The sequence below is a fragment of the Python bivittatus genome, unplaced genomic scaffold, assembly GCF_059951505.1.
Source record: "Python bivittatus isolate LINGU-HERP-01145 unplaced genomic scaffold, Pbiv_v1 ctg000350_np1212, whole genome shotgun sequence".
NCBI lineage: Eukaryota > Metazoa > Chordata > Lepidosauria > Squamata > Pythonidae > Python > Python bivittatus.
Window position 1 is genome coordinate 11,615,344 of NW_028277074.1, and position 16,636 is coordinate 11,631,979.

A 16,636-nucleotide genomic window follows, 5' to 3' on the forward strand; every position below is an offset into this window, starting at 1 on the left:
TTCATAAGTCCAAGTTTAATGGGCAAAGGAGGAAGGAAAACCTGTTTAGTTTATTTTGTCCTGGAACAGGTGAGGTACATTTTGGCCATTCTTTTTGAATGTTATGGTTTTTCCTGTTCCTATTGTCCCACTCACACAAAAACAATATCACTTTGTATATCAAGCTGCAGGCCAAGCAGAAGTGCAATTGCCTTCAGATCTCCACAGATATTCCATTTCTATTTTCATACTGGATCTTTTCCAAAAGTAGTTTTATGTTCTCATGTGACCGTTTCATGGTAGCAGCAAGAACTAATGGTACAGACTGTAATTAATTTCCATAATGAAGAGCAACAGCTTTCAATCTAACTTTTGATAAGTTAGATGAGTGTCATTCATTTACATTGTGTTCATGACCAAGAGCCTCCATAACTGAACAAACTTCTTTCCAAAACACTAGCCCACCTTCTTAGGAGGAGAATTCATTAAATTTATCATCACTGTGGTTGTTATGCAGAAATAACACTAATGATATTTTGGCTCCCTACAAACTATAAAAATGGCAAATGGCATATGGCACAAACCCTTTAACCCTTTTGTTATAAGTGTAATACATAACTTATATCAAATGTGAGGGACCCAATTCTTATATTAGTCATCCACTTTGAAATTTCATTTCTGAGATTTAAATGTTAACTTACCACACACATAACCAAAAGTATCAGGTAGAATTTCATGGCATGATAATAATATATTGATAAGCATAACATATTATTTTGTATATTACAACCAATGTAATATTTAACTTGAATATAGACAATATACATTTAAAGTGCTTACACTGTGAGCTCTGAAACTAGACGGACAAGGAACTGTTCTCCAGGCAGAGACTGGGCTTGTTTGTAGACATGTCCAAACATGACTCAACCTGCACAGTGTGCTCTTCTGTGCTAGCCTACCATCTTTGTCTTGACATGATTTATGATAGAAAGCAATAATAACAACTAGAGTTTGCTCAATGATCATTACAAATACACTACTATAGTTATATAGTACCGTAATGTCACTAATTAAACAGAATAATGAAGATGGGGTCACAGGAAAAAATCTTGACTTAATTTTTAAATTCAGCATGGAAAAATCTGCTTAGAACACTCATTACAATCCATTTGGCAAAACTGTTGTTGACCAATGTAGTCTTTCACTGTGTGTTGGAAAGACATACTAGACACAGATACCCAAATTAGTGAAAATAAATCCTGGTCTTCTGTTTTTTCACTTTTCCTCCTGTAACACAAATAGTTATTACAATTATTTATGAATTTATTACCTATCTTGTACAATCAAATTAATGTATAACTTCGGAATTGCATTAATGTTTGGTAGAATTCAAGGCACCCTTATCCAAACAGAAATTATTTTGAATGTGAAACAGTTGTCTGAGTTTGAGTCTTCTTCCAACCATTCCCAAAGTGTTTCATTTTGAAGTCCAAACAGCTTCTCTGAACATGAACATGTTTGAAGCTCAAAACATGTTCAGTAGCAGTCCAGTTCAAAAAGACTGTTCCAAACTTAGCAGAGGGGAAACAGCCTCAAACCATAGGTAAGGATTTGTCTTTGTAAAAAGGAATTCAATTTATGTCACTATTCATTCCACTCATAAATGATATTTATATATGAAGAAATGTTCCACCTCAGGTGAAAAAAAATTGTCACAAAATATATTGCTTATTGGTTGTTGTTTAAAAACATACTGATCTATATTTCTGTGTTGAAAACAAATTCATGAAAACAGCATTGTTAAACATTTATTTTGATAGGATGTATGCAAATACTCTTGTTGTGTCACCATGTATAGCTTCAAAAGTAGTGGAAGTTTTATGAAACTCTGTGTTGTTAAATTCTGGCTGATTATTTATTCCTTTTCTTATACTATTTGCTTCAACTGCTACTGTCTGATGAATCACCAAGAAAAATGGGATCTGATAAACTGCTCTTCTCTCAGCATCTGGTCATAGTGACAGCATAAATAGCAAAACACATCATTGGCTCTAAAATGCCACATTTTCCCCGTTTACACTGAATAAGACATGAAACTCCTTAACAATAGCAGTACTATGTTATCATTTAGGCCTGTTGACATTGCAAAGGGGGTGCTTAGAACTTAATTCTGTCATCACTCTTAATCTGCACTAATAGCATTGCACTCCAAAGAGGGAAAGGCTGACTGAGCGATGACAGCATACTCATGATAAAGTATTGCACCCTTTAAAAATTCATTTACAGATTGGTTTCATTACCATCAGCAACTGACTTCCATCCATGAAGTAAAATTCCCATTCTCATTAGAGTCATGTGTTGTCTATGGTTAACTTTATTTCTATGCAAATAGGACAACACAGGAATGAAAGGCATGGAAATTCTATTTTCTTAATTACCATCTTTTATCTGTTACATAATTGGTTCTTCTTTGACAGAAGATGGGTGCAGTTTATTGATTATTTCCGGATTAAACATCAGATTTTAACAAAGCTATTGCTGACAGAACAGAGTGCAAAGAGAAGAAAAGCTCTATGCTTCTCCCTGAACTAATTTGTACTAATTTCTTCTGCCAGATAATCATATGACTTTTTCTCTTTGAATATGAAACTGGAATTATTCTTTTACAATATCAATTTATCCAGCTGTCCACAGATAATAAAAACGGATCAGCAATAAAAATGTATCAGCAATTATTATTAGAGCAATATAAAACAGAGTTGTGCAACTTGCAAATTCAAATTATGCTTATTTTTAACATGCACACTGACAGAGTGAACATACAGTTTTAAAACTAACTGCAAACATATGCTTTAATATATGTTCATATTTTATTTACAGGGTACAAGTACATCTAAAATGCAATGCGTGAATCAAGCCTTATTGAGCCCTTATGAATTTTATATCTAAAGCGGCAGAGGAAAGAGAGCTGGAATGTTCATTTAAAATGAATCATAAAACCAAAGGGCAGGATGTTATTAAGGTCAGCTAATTCAATTTGTACCAAGGCCAAGTTGTTTCTTTATCTTTGCTCCTGTGTTTACCAGAGTCTGGAATAAAGCAATCTTTATATCCTTATCTTGTTACTGAGCAACAGCACCTCTCAAGAAACATTTTCTTAACTTTTACCAAGTAAATGGAGTGTCAGCAAAACAAACTCTGTCTAAATATTGTGAGGAAAATACCACTAAATATAACCTTGCAACAATATTAAATAAGTAAGTAAGTAAATAAAAGCAACATGAGTAGCACTCATCAAACACACATTTTACAATCCCTAAACATTCAAAAATAACTAAACAGACTGTAATATATTGACGATCTTATCTTGTGCAAGCTTAATAAACTGTATTCTAAGATGATGCATGAAGTTTCAAGGACTAGAATCATTATAAAATTCCAGCTACATTTCAGCTGAATTAAAATACATGACACTTTAAACAATTCCCTTTTCAAACTGCCTAATTTTCAAATACTTATGAATCTTGCACTTTTCAGCTATGTAACAAAACAGATGGATACAAAAGATTTCTTCCCTCAAGAAACAGAACTTCTATTTTAAGATTCAAATAAATGCAGTAGGCAAATTAATGCTGTTCTTCAAACCTCTACAAAAGAAAGAATGATAGAAAGAAATGGGAGTACTTTTTTTATCTTCTATTTTGAATCACTTCTGCTATCCTTATTAAAATGCCTTATTAGAAATCACAAATTCTATATATCGGATTCATCTTGTGCTCCAGTGGTACCCATTCCTGAACTGGGAGGCTATGCTAACTGTCACTAACATCTTGGTCACTTCCTACTTGGATTACCACAGTGCACACTACATTGGGCTGCCCTTGAAGAACATTCAGAAGATTCAACTGGTGCAGAATGTGGCAATGTGTGAAGTTCTGGGCACTCCAAAGTTCATCCATGAAACATCACCACTGTGTGACCTGCATTGGCTTTCAGTATGCCTCCCGGTATAATTCAAGGTACTGGTTATCACCTTTATAGCTCTACATGGCATTTGTAAGGTTATTTGTGGGACCATATACCTCCAAGCATTTCTGACCATTCCACCAGATCTAACACAATAGGCATGTTCCAGGTCCCCCTTATCAGACAGTACCAGTGATAAGACCTTTGGAAACAGCCTTCCCCCTAAGATTCAGATGGCTCTGACCCTCTTAGCCTTCCAGAAGGCTATTAAGACCTGGCTTTTCTCATTCATCCTGTTTGGGATGCCACAGTGAGTACATGTCTCTTGTCTCTCTCCTGATCTTTCAAATTTCTGTATTCTGTCTCTCAAATTTCTGTATTCTCTGACTGTGTGGATAAGAACTTTCATCATTCAGTAAATAAAACTTTTCATTACATATTATTTTGTTTTTAACAAGCTATTGGAATGGCAAGTAGATCTAAGCATTCGGCTGGCTCAGTTTCAACTACACCACTATCTGCCAAGCCAGGCAAGATGGCAGAGGAGGATTCTTCTGCTACTTTACTAAAAGACATCCTGGCTCAGGATGCCAATCCAACACGATCTGGCAGAGCTTAAATGTTATTTAAAATCAATGCAAGAAAAAATGGCTCACTATGAGAATCGTTTAAATGCCCATGAGACTATAACTCAAGCCAGTCATAATATTTTGGATAAACAAATTACTTATCTGGACTCACAACTGTGTAGGAAAAACCTACATGTGATTGGTATTGAAAACCCTCTGAGTCAATCAAACCTGACTGAATTTATGGAAGATTTTTTTTCAGAAAGCTCCTTTCTTTGGGAACGGACTTTCCAGATGAGATTGAACATGTGATTAAAATTCCTTTACTAAGAAGGAAGACTGGAACTAGTTCCACTATTATTATTGTACAATTCCTCCGTGTAAACACAAGAAATGAGATTTTACATATATTTCACCGGGAATCAGTAAAGAGTCCTTTGAAGAGGGGCTCGAGTCAAAACAAGATATCAGTTTATCCTGATTTTAGTAAAGAGGTTTTGGGGGGCGGGGGGGAATTACAAAAGCTTGAAGTCTTGCCAGATCAATGCTTCAATGTTTCATGCATTTTCTAGCTACATTCTGTGTTAATCATCAAAATCAGGTTCACATATTTGATAATCCCTTGAACGTTGTTCTTGTTGTTGTTCAGTCATTAAGTCGTGTCCGACTCTTTGTGACCCCATGAACCATATTGTGCCAGGCCTTCCTGTCCTTCACTGCCTCCCTGAGTTTGCTAAGTCTCATGCTCATTGCTTCAGTGATGCTATCTAACCATCTCATCCTCTGCCGTCCTCTTCTCCTTTTGCCTTCAATCTTTCCCAGCATCAGGGTCTTTTCCAAAGAGTCCTCTCTTCGCATTAGGTGACCAAAGTATCTGAGCTTGAGCTTCATTATCGATCCTTCCAATGAGCAATCAGGGTTGATTTCCTTTAAGATTGACTGGTTTGACCTCCTAGCAGTCCAGGGGACTCTTAAGAGTCTTCTCCAGCACCACAGTTCAAAGGCATCAATTCTTCGGCACTCAGCCTTCTTTATGGTCCAGCTCTCACAACCATACATTGCTACTGGGAAAACCATAGCTTTGATTATGCGGATCTTTGTCAGCAAGGTGATGTCTCTGCTTTTTAATATGCTGTCTAGGTTTGCCATAGCTTTCCTCCCAAGGAGCAACCGTCTTTTAATTTCATGACTGCAGTCTCCATCTGCGGTGATCTTGTAGCCCAAATAAATGAAGTCTGTTACTGCTTCTATTTCTACCCCTTCTATTTGCCAGGAACTGATGGGTCCAGATGCCATGATCTTAGTTTTTTTAATGTTGAGTTTCAAGCCACCTTTTGCACTCTCCTCTTTCACCCTCATCAAGAGACTCTTTAGTTCTTTTTCACTTTCTGCCATTAAATCCCTTGAATGCAGAGGCCTTTATCCTATCTTTAAAATCTGCAGAAAGACGAGCTTTGTGTTTGTTTTGCTTATTTCAAGATAGTGGGTCTGGGAATATTCCCAACTCTATTGTTTATTTTTAACACACAGTACTCCCCCCCCCTTAAATTACTAATGTTTGAAACTGTTTAGTAATTTTCAGTATAAGAAGAGAGATGAAATCATTATACCATCCTCTTTGGAAATCATCAACTTCTGTGATTTTTCTTTTTCTTTTTTTCAATTTAAGATACTTTTAAGATTTTTTTCTTTCTTTCAATTTAAGATTGCTTTTAATTTCAATTTAATTTAATTTCAATTTAATTCAATTTAAGATTCCTTTTATTATTTTTATACTGTCACTTGCTTAGGTTTTTTTTAAATTTATTTTTATGCACATAATCATGTTTTTCTTTTTCTCCTTTAAGTATACATTCTACTGTATATACTGTACAAGTTAAAGAATGGTATTTGAATGTTAAATTGAGTCTTTATGGAGGTTCTATATCTGTGACCAATATTAAAAAATATGTTAAATATGTTAAATATTTAAATACAGAAAGTTTATTAGACATTTGTTAAATAGTACATGTCATATAATGAACTGGTATTGGGAGAACAGTGGTGAGTTAGCCAAAGTAAAATTTATGGATGAAGTTAGTTTAATTGTAAAAGGGTTATGAGAATCCAAGAAACAAAATGTAATCTTAGCAAATTTAAAATTGTTAAGGACAAATATTGCTAATCTCCTTATCTTACCTAATGGAATAGGATAAATCTCTATTAATGAAAGATTGGGTGGGACAGGTTTACCTCACAGATACTTTGATGAAAGCTAAAGGTGAGGCCATTCTGGTTCAAAAAGGATTCCCAGTTGATTTACAACAAGTTATCACTGATGTAAATGTATTTTCTATGCCAAAATAGCAGAGATTGCAATAGCTATGGTTAATGTTTATAGACCAAATTTAGATTCTCCTAATATGTTCTATGAATGTTTTCAACACTTGAATGAGTGTATTTATGATAAATTGATAATAGGAGGAGATTTTAATGAAATATTGGATCCTGAGTTTGACAGAAATACACCGGCATGGACAAATAATCATTAGTGAGGGAAACAATTAAGACTTGTATGGAAGAAATGAATTTAGTAGACCCCTGGTATTTGGTGTATCCAACTAAAAGAGAATATACATTTTATTCAAACACACACACACACAAAAATAGGCTTGATTATTTTTTAATATTGTTGACTATATCATCAAATTCAAAGGTGTAACATTGATGTTTGTTATGTATCTGATCATAGTGCAACCACCTTGAAATGTGTGTTTCAGAAAGCTGTTAAGGTAATGAGAAATTGATATGTTAATGTTTCCCTATTGTGATGGAATGGAATTATGAAGGTCAGGCTCAGGGAGATAAACATTTTCTTAGCTTGCCAGAAGAGCATGGGAGGAACAAGAGGATGAGACTGGCACCTCCCTGAGGAATTCACACTGTTGTGGCTGGGTGACTTTGGGAGCTGGGGTTTCAGTCTGGGAAGATTCTTGCTAGAGGTTATAGCTAATAAACATAGCTGGGCTGAATTTGCATTGTCTCTTGGAGTTCCTTGGGCTAGGCCTGACACCTATTGAATGATAAAGAATTTGTATAACAAATGTGGATAGAGACCTTACAATATTGTGATTTGAATTCAGAAACATCAAATGCATAAGTTTTTGAATGGGAAGCATATAAACCCTACATTTGAGGTAGAATTATTACTTATGCATCACCAAAAATAAGATTCAAAATAAAAGGGAAAATAATTTGGAAGATGAATTGAAACATTTATGGGTACAGATGGTTAGATGCCCATCTATAGTCTTGTACAGAGAAATACAGAAAAAGAAATATGAATTAACTACTATAATATCATAGCAGACAGAATTTATGCTAACATGTTTACGACAGAGATACTGGGAGAACGATGAAAGACCTGGTAAGATCTTGGCTAATTGTTTAAAGCCAAAAAAAAAAAAAAAAAAAGATAGGGCAATGATTCCAATCATTAGAGGTGAAAGAGATGAAATGTATAAAACTTCAATGGATATCGTCATATTCAGAATAATATAGTAAACCAGAAGATGTACTGAATGAAGATATAGAGGCTTTTTAAAATAAAATCCACTTACAACATTTAGATTATACACAAAAACAACTCTTCGCTCCACTATCTGAGCTAGAGATTAAACAAATAATTTTTAAAATGGCAAGTGGTAAAGCACCAGGATGAGACGGATTCCCTAGTAAGTAGTACAAAACATTTTTGGATTTTTTTGGTTCCAAAACTTTGTCAAGTATATGAAGACATATTTGATAAGGGAATTTTATCACCAGCATTTAATCAGGCTTATATTACAGTTATACCAAAAGCAGGTAACACTCATACTCAGTGTGCTAATTATCATCCAATCTCATTGATTAATGTCAACACAAAGATTTTAACAGCAGTGTTAGCAAGTAGATTACAGCAAGTGATATCTTTCATTATGAATGATCAAGCAGGGTTTATAAAAAACTAGGCAAGCAGCAGACAACATTAGGTTAGTTATAGCTTTAATAGACTTGAATAAAAACAAAGATCAATTTGTAATTTTATCATTAGTTGCTGAAAAAGCCTTTGACAAATTACATAAACAGTATATGTTTGCTACTAAATAGATTTGGATTTCCTTTGGAATTTATAAAATGGATTAAGATATTATATGAATCACCCACATCTAAATGTGGTTAATGGTATGCTTCTACTACTTTTCCACTACTCAGAGGAATTAGACAAGGATGTCCACTTTTACCCTTACTTTTTAACATTTGCATGGAACTTTTAGCTTGTGCTATTAGACAACACAGAGAGATCTACTGAGTAGTACACAACTCAGTTGAAGACAAATTGGTTTTATTTGCAGATGACATTCTTTTGTTTATTTCTAAACCTCACACCACTATTCCAGTGTTGATGCAAAGGATAGATGCCTTTAGTAAAATAGCAGGAAGTGGTCCAAATTAGAACTGATGCCAATAGATGAAAATTTGTTTACCCATTCATTTAAGGAATATCAATTTCATATTTGTACTGAATCTATTAAATATTTAGGTAAGATATAACGCAGTTAGCAACATGCAATATAAATAAAACATATAGAGAGGCTTCTTCAGATATCAGTAGATGGGAGTCATTAAGCCTCACCCTTTAGGGAAAGGTGAACACTCTCAAAATGAACATTATTCCCAGATTAATCTAAATTCTGAGAGGAATTCCATTTTTTATATCTGGAAAATATTTTCAGATAATAAATTCTTTGTTTAGAAAATTTCTATGGGGTTCATCAATTCTGAGAATAGCTTTACAGAAAATCCAATTATCAATTAATGAGGGAGGATTTGGTCTTCCAAGTATGGAGCTACATCATCATGCTTACCTATTGTCAAGTATTATGGAATGGAAGCCAACAAGTGGTGTTAATTTTCCAATTTGGGCAACTTTGGAATATACATATATAACATCTTTGCTTGAATGGACATTATTAGGATCTAAATATACTAATTTGATATGTAGATGTTAAGAGATGAGTGGAATAAAGAATTAGAGGTTTCTATATTGCCTAGACAATGGGAGAGTGTCTTAACTTCTATAGCAGTCTATAGTGTCTATTATTATTATTTATTGGACTCTACTACCTCTGTAAAGAAAAGGATTGTCAAAAACATCATTTTGTTGGAGATATAATAAGGACAATGCCTCTTTAAAACATTTGTTTCTACAGTGTCCTATACTTAGCAAGTTCTGGGGAGAAAGTAATAGACTATATGAATATGATTGTGCGACAAAAGCTAAAATTTTCAGAGGATAATATTCGTTTGAACTATATACCTAGTACATGGAATTTGACATCTGGACAACATAAATGGATTCTCCGTGCCCTTACTATGGCCCAAAGACTGATATTGCAGCATTTTATAGATAAATGTATGGCCCCATTTATTCAATGGATTGAAGACCTGACTGCTCTTGCCACTTATGAGTGGATTGCCTACAGATGTAGAGTCTGTATGGACAAGTATAATGAAATAAGGGACTCATTTATACAAAATACAGTAGGTTTTTTTTTTTTTTTAATCATGATAGTCATAAAAATCTATTAAACATATATATGTACTTGAATAATATTTGTATTACAATTATAACAATAAATTATTTCAATTCTATATATACTTATCTATATATAGAATTGAAATTGTTTATTGTTATAATGATATATTAACACTTTTTTTCTTTGTTGTATTTTTTCTCTTTTTGTTAAACCACTGTGTATTTTTTTCTTCTTTTTGTAATAAAAAATTAATTAAAAAACTAATAACAACAACAACAACAACAACAATAATAATAATAATAATAATAAAAGACCTGACTTTTTCCAAGTATAAGGGTCAGGAAGTCAGGTAGGCCCAGGACACATGTGCTTCTTTCTATGGAACTGTTAAATAATGCCTCATAGCAGTTTATACAATACAAGAAAAGTACTTTTTTTTAATTGATTATGAATTGTTTTGTTTTGTTTTCTTTCAAAATGTCGTTTTATATGGATTATTCACTGCCTAGAATTATATACTTAATATGGGTGCATATATAAATTTTCTAAATAAATATTTAGAAAATTTCTGTATGGATCATTATATACAGTAGCTAGTGCTTCAGTCTCTGTGCAAAGTCACAACTGGCAAATAGTTATGTTAGACTGTCAATGTGGCTCGTAGGACTAGTTTGACCTTATTTTAAATGGAAAGAATGAGTGCACAGGAATATACTGGAATCATAAAATTCAGAAATATTTTCAACAACAGCAATGCATATTATTATGCAATGATTGAATAGCTGGCTAGCCAAGTATTTTCTCTACTGTTAGTAATGGAAAAAAGCTCTTGTACCAGCTAATGTTTTCAAAAGTTATGTAATACCTGAAATAAGTTTATGGAGCACAGAAACTGCATAAACCAACCAATTTGTGCCCATTGAATTTTTTCCCCAGATGATGCTCAGTGCAGCTTCACTATACTAAAACTTTCTATAAATTGGAGCACAGAATTACAAAAGCCTGTGCCTCATTCACATTTTATTTGTTGACATATTACACTTAATAACAATGAAATCTGCCTAGGATTCCTGGCAATTTACAGTTATTAAGGACAGTACTAAAAATTCATAGTAAAAATTAATTACCAAATGCTTCCAGAAGAACTCTTGTCTTTATTATATTATATAACAATACTGCAGAGGAGATCAATCTAACTGCCAAGGGAGGCTATTCCAAAACAATGGGGCTATTAAAAAAAAAAAAAAGTGATCTGGCCTCAGCCCACCTTATCTGAAAAGTGGGAAGCTATCAAAAGCCTCTCCTGGGGCAATTGTGTAAGAGGTTGATTTAGATAGGAGGATACAGTCTCCCAAATAACTCGGTGGCTAGCCATTTAGGGATTTATAGATCAAAATCATACATTGAATTGTACCAAAAATTCACTGGCAGCCAATGCAGGACCCGTAGTATTACAAGCTCCTAGCAGCTGCTGCCTGCCAGCAAGAAGGCCACCATATTTTGCACCAACTGTAGTTTCCAAATGATCTTAAAAGACAGCCCTACGGAGAGCACATTACTCACAATTTAAAGACATGGCGATGATGACATGAGTTACTGTTTGAAGATTGTTACTCACCAAGTAGGGCCACAACTGGATGTATCTGCTGTAACAAGGGATAGATGGTTGAAGCAAGCAGAGCCAAAATGTGACTGGACTATTAGGCTGTAAATTGTGGTTTTTGTAAAACACACTAAAATCTATAGAAATCGATCCTGTTTCTTCCTAGTCCTTTTGTAGTTTGTAGTCAATAAAAGCTAAAGTTACATTTATTCATAAACACAATTCATTTTAGTTAATTTACAATTAGTAAAGAATGGGTGAAATCTACTGCAGACTTTCTATTGAAGGTATTTCTGGGTGGGATATCCTTCAGAGCAGATTTGTGTGGGAGAGGACTGTGGTACACTGAGCTGCAGGGGGGACTGAAGGGATAAAAATCCCACTGCACAAAAGAACTATCATGTGCAACATTAAATTTATTCTGACTTTAAATCTGAGTTCAGGAGAGTGAGGATTTCAACTTTTATTAGTGAAAAATGGCATAGTATGTTACAGCTTCAGTGTTTTTGAACTGTTTATTGTAATATCTTCAAGACATTTCTTGGCTACATTATTGTTACAAAGTACAACAGAAACATGTGGTAATGTTCTGCACTATATTAGTGCTGTTCTATGGTAATAATGTTACACATTATTAAAGAAAATTACTTTTTTTTTTTTTAATCTGAGATTTTCCAAAGGATTGCTCTGGAGTTAATGTCTATTGTTTTGAATCTAGTGTAAGCCAACTTAAAACTCACTATGTGCAATCCAATTTTAAGGCTCAGAGATCACCTTTCCAAAAGTTATGATTAAAACTAGTAGGCTTTTCTATCACTAAAGAAGATAATAATCACATTAGGATTCTGCAACAGGCATTTTTCAAAGTGATTAGCATAATCTTCCTCTATATGTTAAAGCATCTATAACTTCCAGAAAATTCAGAAAAGCTGCTTCAAAGAAAATTCTTTAGATTCCCCCAGATGCATATGGATGTGAAGCCATTTTCAATGGGACTAGTGAATGCCATCTCCATTCCTCATTTCAGCAATTCTTTTACAACAACTAAGAGAATCAGTAAGACAAATTTATAGCAAAAAAATTCAACTACTGCTACCCTATTCCAAAGTTAACTTTGTGTTTCAGGATGAGGGGGATGATATGACAATTTGTAACAGAAAAGGTAGGCAGCCAGAACATGTTTTATACTTTCCTTTGTCCATAATCAAATCCTGAATCTGGAGATACCTTATCATGACTCTCCAGAGTCCTTACCTGGTCCTGCTGATAATGATCTGTAGCTCAGAGTAGAGACACATGTTTGACAGACAGAATCCCCATATTTCATTCCCAGCACCTCCAGATAAAACTAGGAAAGATTACTGATGAAACACTGGTGAATTTACCAGTCTGTTAGATATTTCTGAATTATGTGGCATATTGATGTAACTCACATAAAATGAGCAAGATACCTGCAGCCTTCAAATACCATTATTTTAGGAATTACCATTCTTCATCATTGGTTCATTTACAGTCATGAGAGCACTTCAGCAAACACTTAGCAGTATGAAGTGTATTTCCATGTATTAAATACCATAGTTAACTTTTATTCTCTGCGTCCACACACAGGAAATAGATTCATAAATCTATACAATTAAGAAACATTGATTCATGTGTAAAAACAAAATATGAACAGGCAAGCACCCATTAAATATCATTGAATAGGTACATTCTTTGATTAGATGCTTAATTATTATCTAATATAAGGAACAAGTTTCAAAAGCTTCCTTCTCCCAGTTCTGTTACTTACAGAATTGCAGGTTATGAGCAAGGTGGAATAATTCCATATTTAAAACATCTTTTAGCTCCTGAAGATTTTTTGGTTATTAGACACGTTCAGTAAAACATTTTTTGTGTCCTTGTTCTTTCTGCAGGGTATAATCAGAAATCTCACCATTCAATTATTTTTTTGTTTACCTGAAATGAAATTATAATCTATAGTACACACAAAAAATAAATAAAAGGACAGCCATTTATATGGAATTACACTGGACATGATCTATATTTAATAGCCTGCTAGTGCTTGTCAATATTACAGAGGTTATACATTCCCAATTTTCCTGAGTTACTTATGATCCTTCAGTCATTTCTTATAATGGAAGAAAATCTATCATGTAGGAATTATAATGTCATTGCAATGTGGGTTTACAGCAGCATGCTTTATCCTGTTGAAGAAAGAATTTCCTATTCAGAACAGACAGCTACAAAATAAATAATTAAATAATGTGAGAGTGTGCATGTGTCTATGTGTATTTAATTACTCTTCCAGGTCATTTACATCAGGAAATACATGGTACTTGACATTCACATATTCTCTAACAACCCTAACTGAAACCTAACCCTAAGAAGATGAAGTAAGAGGGAAAATGATGATAAAGAATAAATACATGTTCTGAATCTGCCTGAGGTATAATTACTTCAAAATGATCAGCAAGAACAGATTTCAATACAAAGAACGAATAGATAGTTGTCTGCAAAATTTAGGACTCTCTGGTCAAATCATGTTTTGATGAAACTCTAAAACAGAGGCAAATAAGCTATGAACCTCTACATACAGGTAGTCCTCACTTAAAGACCATTAATTTAGCAACCATTCAAAGTTATGATGGCACTGAAAAGTGCCCGAAGTCACAAGCATTGCAGCACCCCTGTGGTCACATGATCACAAGTCAGGCACTTGGCAACCAGCTCGCACTTACAATGGTTGCAGCATCCCAGGGTCACATGATAATGTGACCTTCACAGCTGGCTTCCGGCAAGCAAAATCAATGGGGAACCATGTGATTTACTTAACCATGTGATTAGCTTATCGACCACATGATTTGCTTAATAACTGCAACAAACAATGTCATAAAATCTGGTCCAATCATGTGATGATTCGCTTAACAACTGCATTGCTAAGCGACCTAAATTTCAGTACTAATTGAAGTGAGGACTACCTGACTTCGTTAAGTGAGGACTACCTGTAAATCCCACCATTCTAAATGGTTGGCAATGTGTGTTTTTTCTTCAAATGCTTCAACAAATTTTCTTCAAAAGTATTTTGTGGGGTTATGGCCAAACTCTTTAATTTCGTTTCTTCAATCCAAAATAGTTTGTTCCTAAATGTTTAAGGCTTATCCAGTTTCCAAGTTTTCTTCTATAAATATTAGACAATGACTTCTGTTATGAGATTAGATAAAATGTTTCTAACAATTTTCCATGCACATCATTGTTGTACAGATGGTTGTTGTTGTAGACCTATGGACAACTACTACTGCACCAGTAAATTTACCATTAGGCCATCTCTGAGTCCTCTTTTACATCTCTGACCACTTTGAAGGCAATCTAACAAAGATTTTACTTCTGCTCTCTTAGGGGTTCACTAAAACATACAAGTTAACCAGGAATGTCTAAGCTTTTCACATCTACAACATCTATTAAATAGGGAAATGCTTCATTGAGTCAATGTCAACTAATGAATGCACGCACACAACGTTTTGTGTTTTTCTTGCCATCTCTGTTATTTAGAAGTGGTTTGCAAAGCCTGATTCAGTGATTTTTCTTTTATTTTGTCTAGCCCAGACATGTGGGATTTCCTGCTGGTTTCTGATCCAAGTACTAACCATGCCCTAACTGGTTTAGTTTTTCTTGAGATCAGCCAGTGTTGCTACTTGCTGTGACAGAATCTCATATAACATCAGAAGAAAATGGTAATTAGTCAGGTACCATGAAGTCAGGCTTTATTCTTGGTAACTGGATAGATAAATGCTTGCCACCTTGACCTGCCTCTAGCTTTTCAAAGGACATTGGAACTCTTTTGTCTCTGTCTACTAACTCTGATGTCTTCTACTTCATCTGTCTTGCCGTATGTTTGTTTGTTTATTAGACTCATACAGCAACCATCTTATGCACGATTTTGCTTTCTTGATCTCTGGCAATCTCTTTTCACATTCATCCTTAACAGCTTCTTTGAGTTCATTCATAGTTCATTCCTCTGGTTCCAGACCAATGAGGTTCAGGACTTCAAAATGATTTCTAATGTTTTCCCTGAAAATGTGGATATATGCTCAAGACTATATTGTGCAAACTGGTGGGCTTTGTTATTACACTTTAGCTAACTTGGAACTTACATATCAGCAATTTATGATCTGTTCCACAGTTAGCCCCTGGCCACATCTTCACTGAGTTCTTCCACCTTCTTCTACCAATAATATAACCAATTTGATACTGGGTATTCCATCTGCTCATGCATATAAGCATATTTTGGTTGTTTGAAGCCTATGTTATCAATAAAGAAATAATTGGATTGGCAAAAAATTAGAAGTTACATTGACCACCAATATTTCATCCTTATTGGGACTCTTCCGGCACAACTAGCCAGGAATTGAATTTAGAGACCTTCACACTTTAGATACTTACAGTCAGGACCAGAAATATTGGAACAAGGATAACTGTTTTGTCATTTGGCCTCTGTACACCACCACACTGAAGTTGAAGGTGTTTGCTGGAAAAGTCTAACCTGGCCTTTCTGTTCTTGAGCGTTACCAGTGGTTTGCACCTTGCTGTGAAGCCTCTGTATTTATATTCATAAAGCCGTCCCTTGACTGTAGATGTTGACAATGACATGCCTACCTCCTCAAGAGCATTCTTGACCTGGCTAGATGTTGTGAAAGGGTTCCTCTTCGTCATGAGCAGAATTCTGCGGTCATCCACTTTAGTTGTCTTCCATGGTCTTCCAGGCCTTTTGCTGTTGCTGAGCTTGCCAATTAATTCCTTCTTCTTCAGGATGTTCCAAGCTGTTGTATTGGCCACTCCCAATGTTCTTGCTATCTCTCTGATGGGTTTCTTTTGTTTTCTCAGCCTAACGATGGCCTCCTTCATTCGCATGGACACCTCTTTGCATCTCATGTTGAGACTTCCAGTGAACAGCTACCAAATGC

The 16,636-nt window shown here is 34.6% G+C and overlaps 1 protein-coding gene across 9 annotated transcripts in view; it reads right to left on the minus strand.

Moving 5' to 3' along the window:
* The window catches only part of ROBO2 (roundabout guidance receptor 2), a 599,875-nt gene that overhangs the window by 336,426 nt on the left and 246,813 nt on the right, over positions 1 to 16,636 (minus strand). The gene's annotated exons all lie outside the window — the stretch shown is intronic.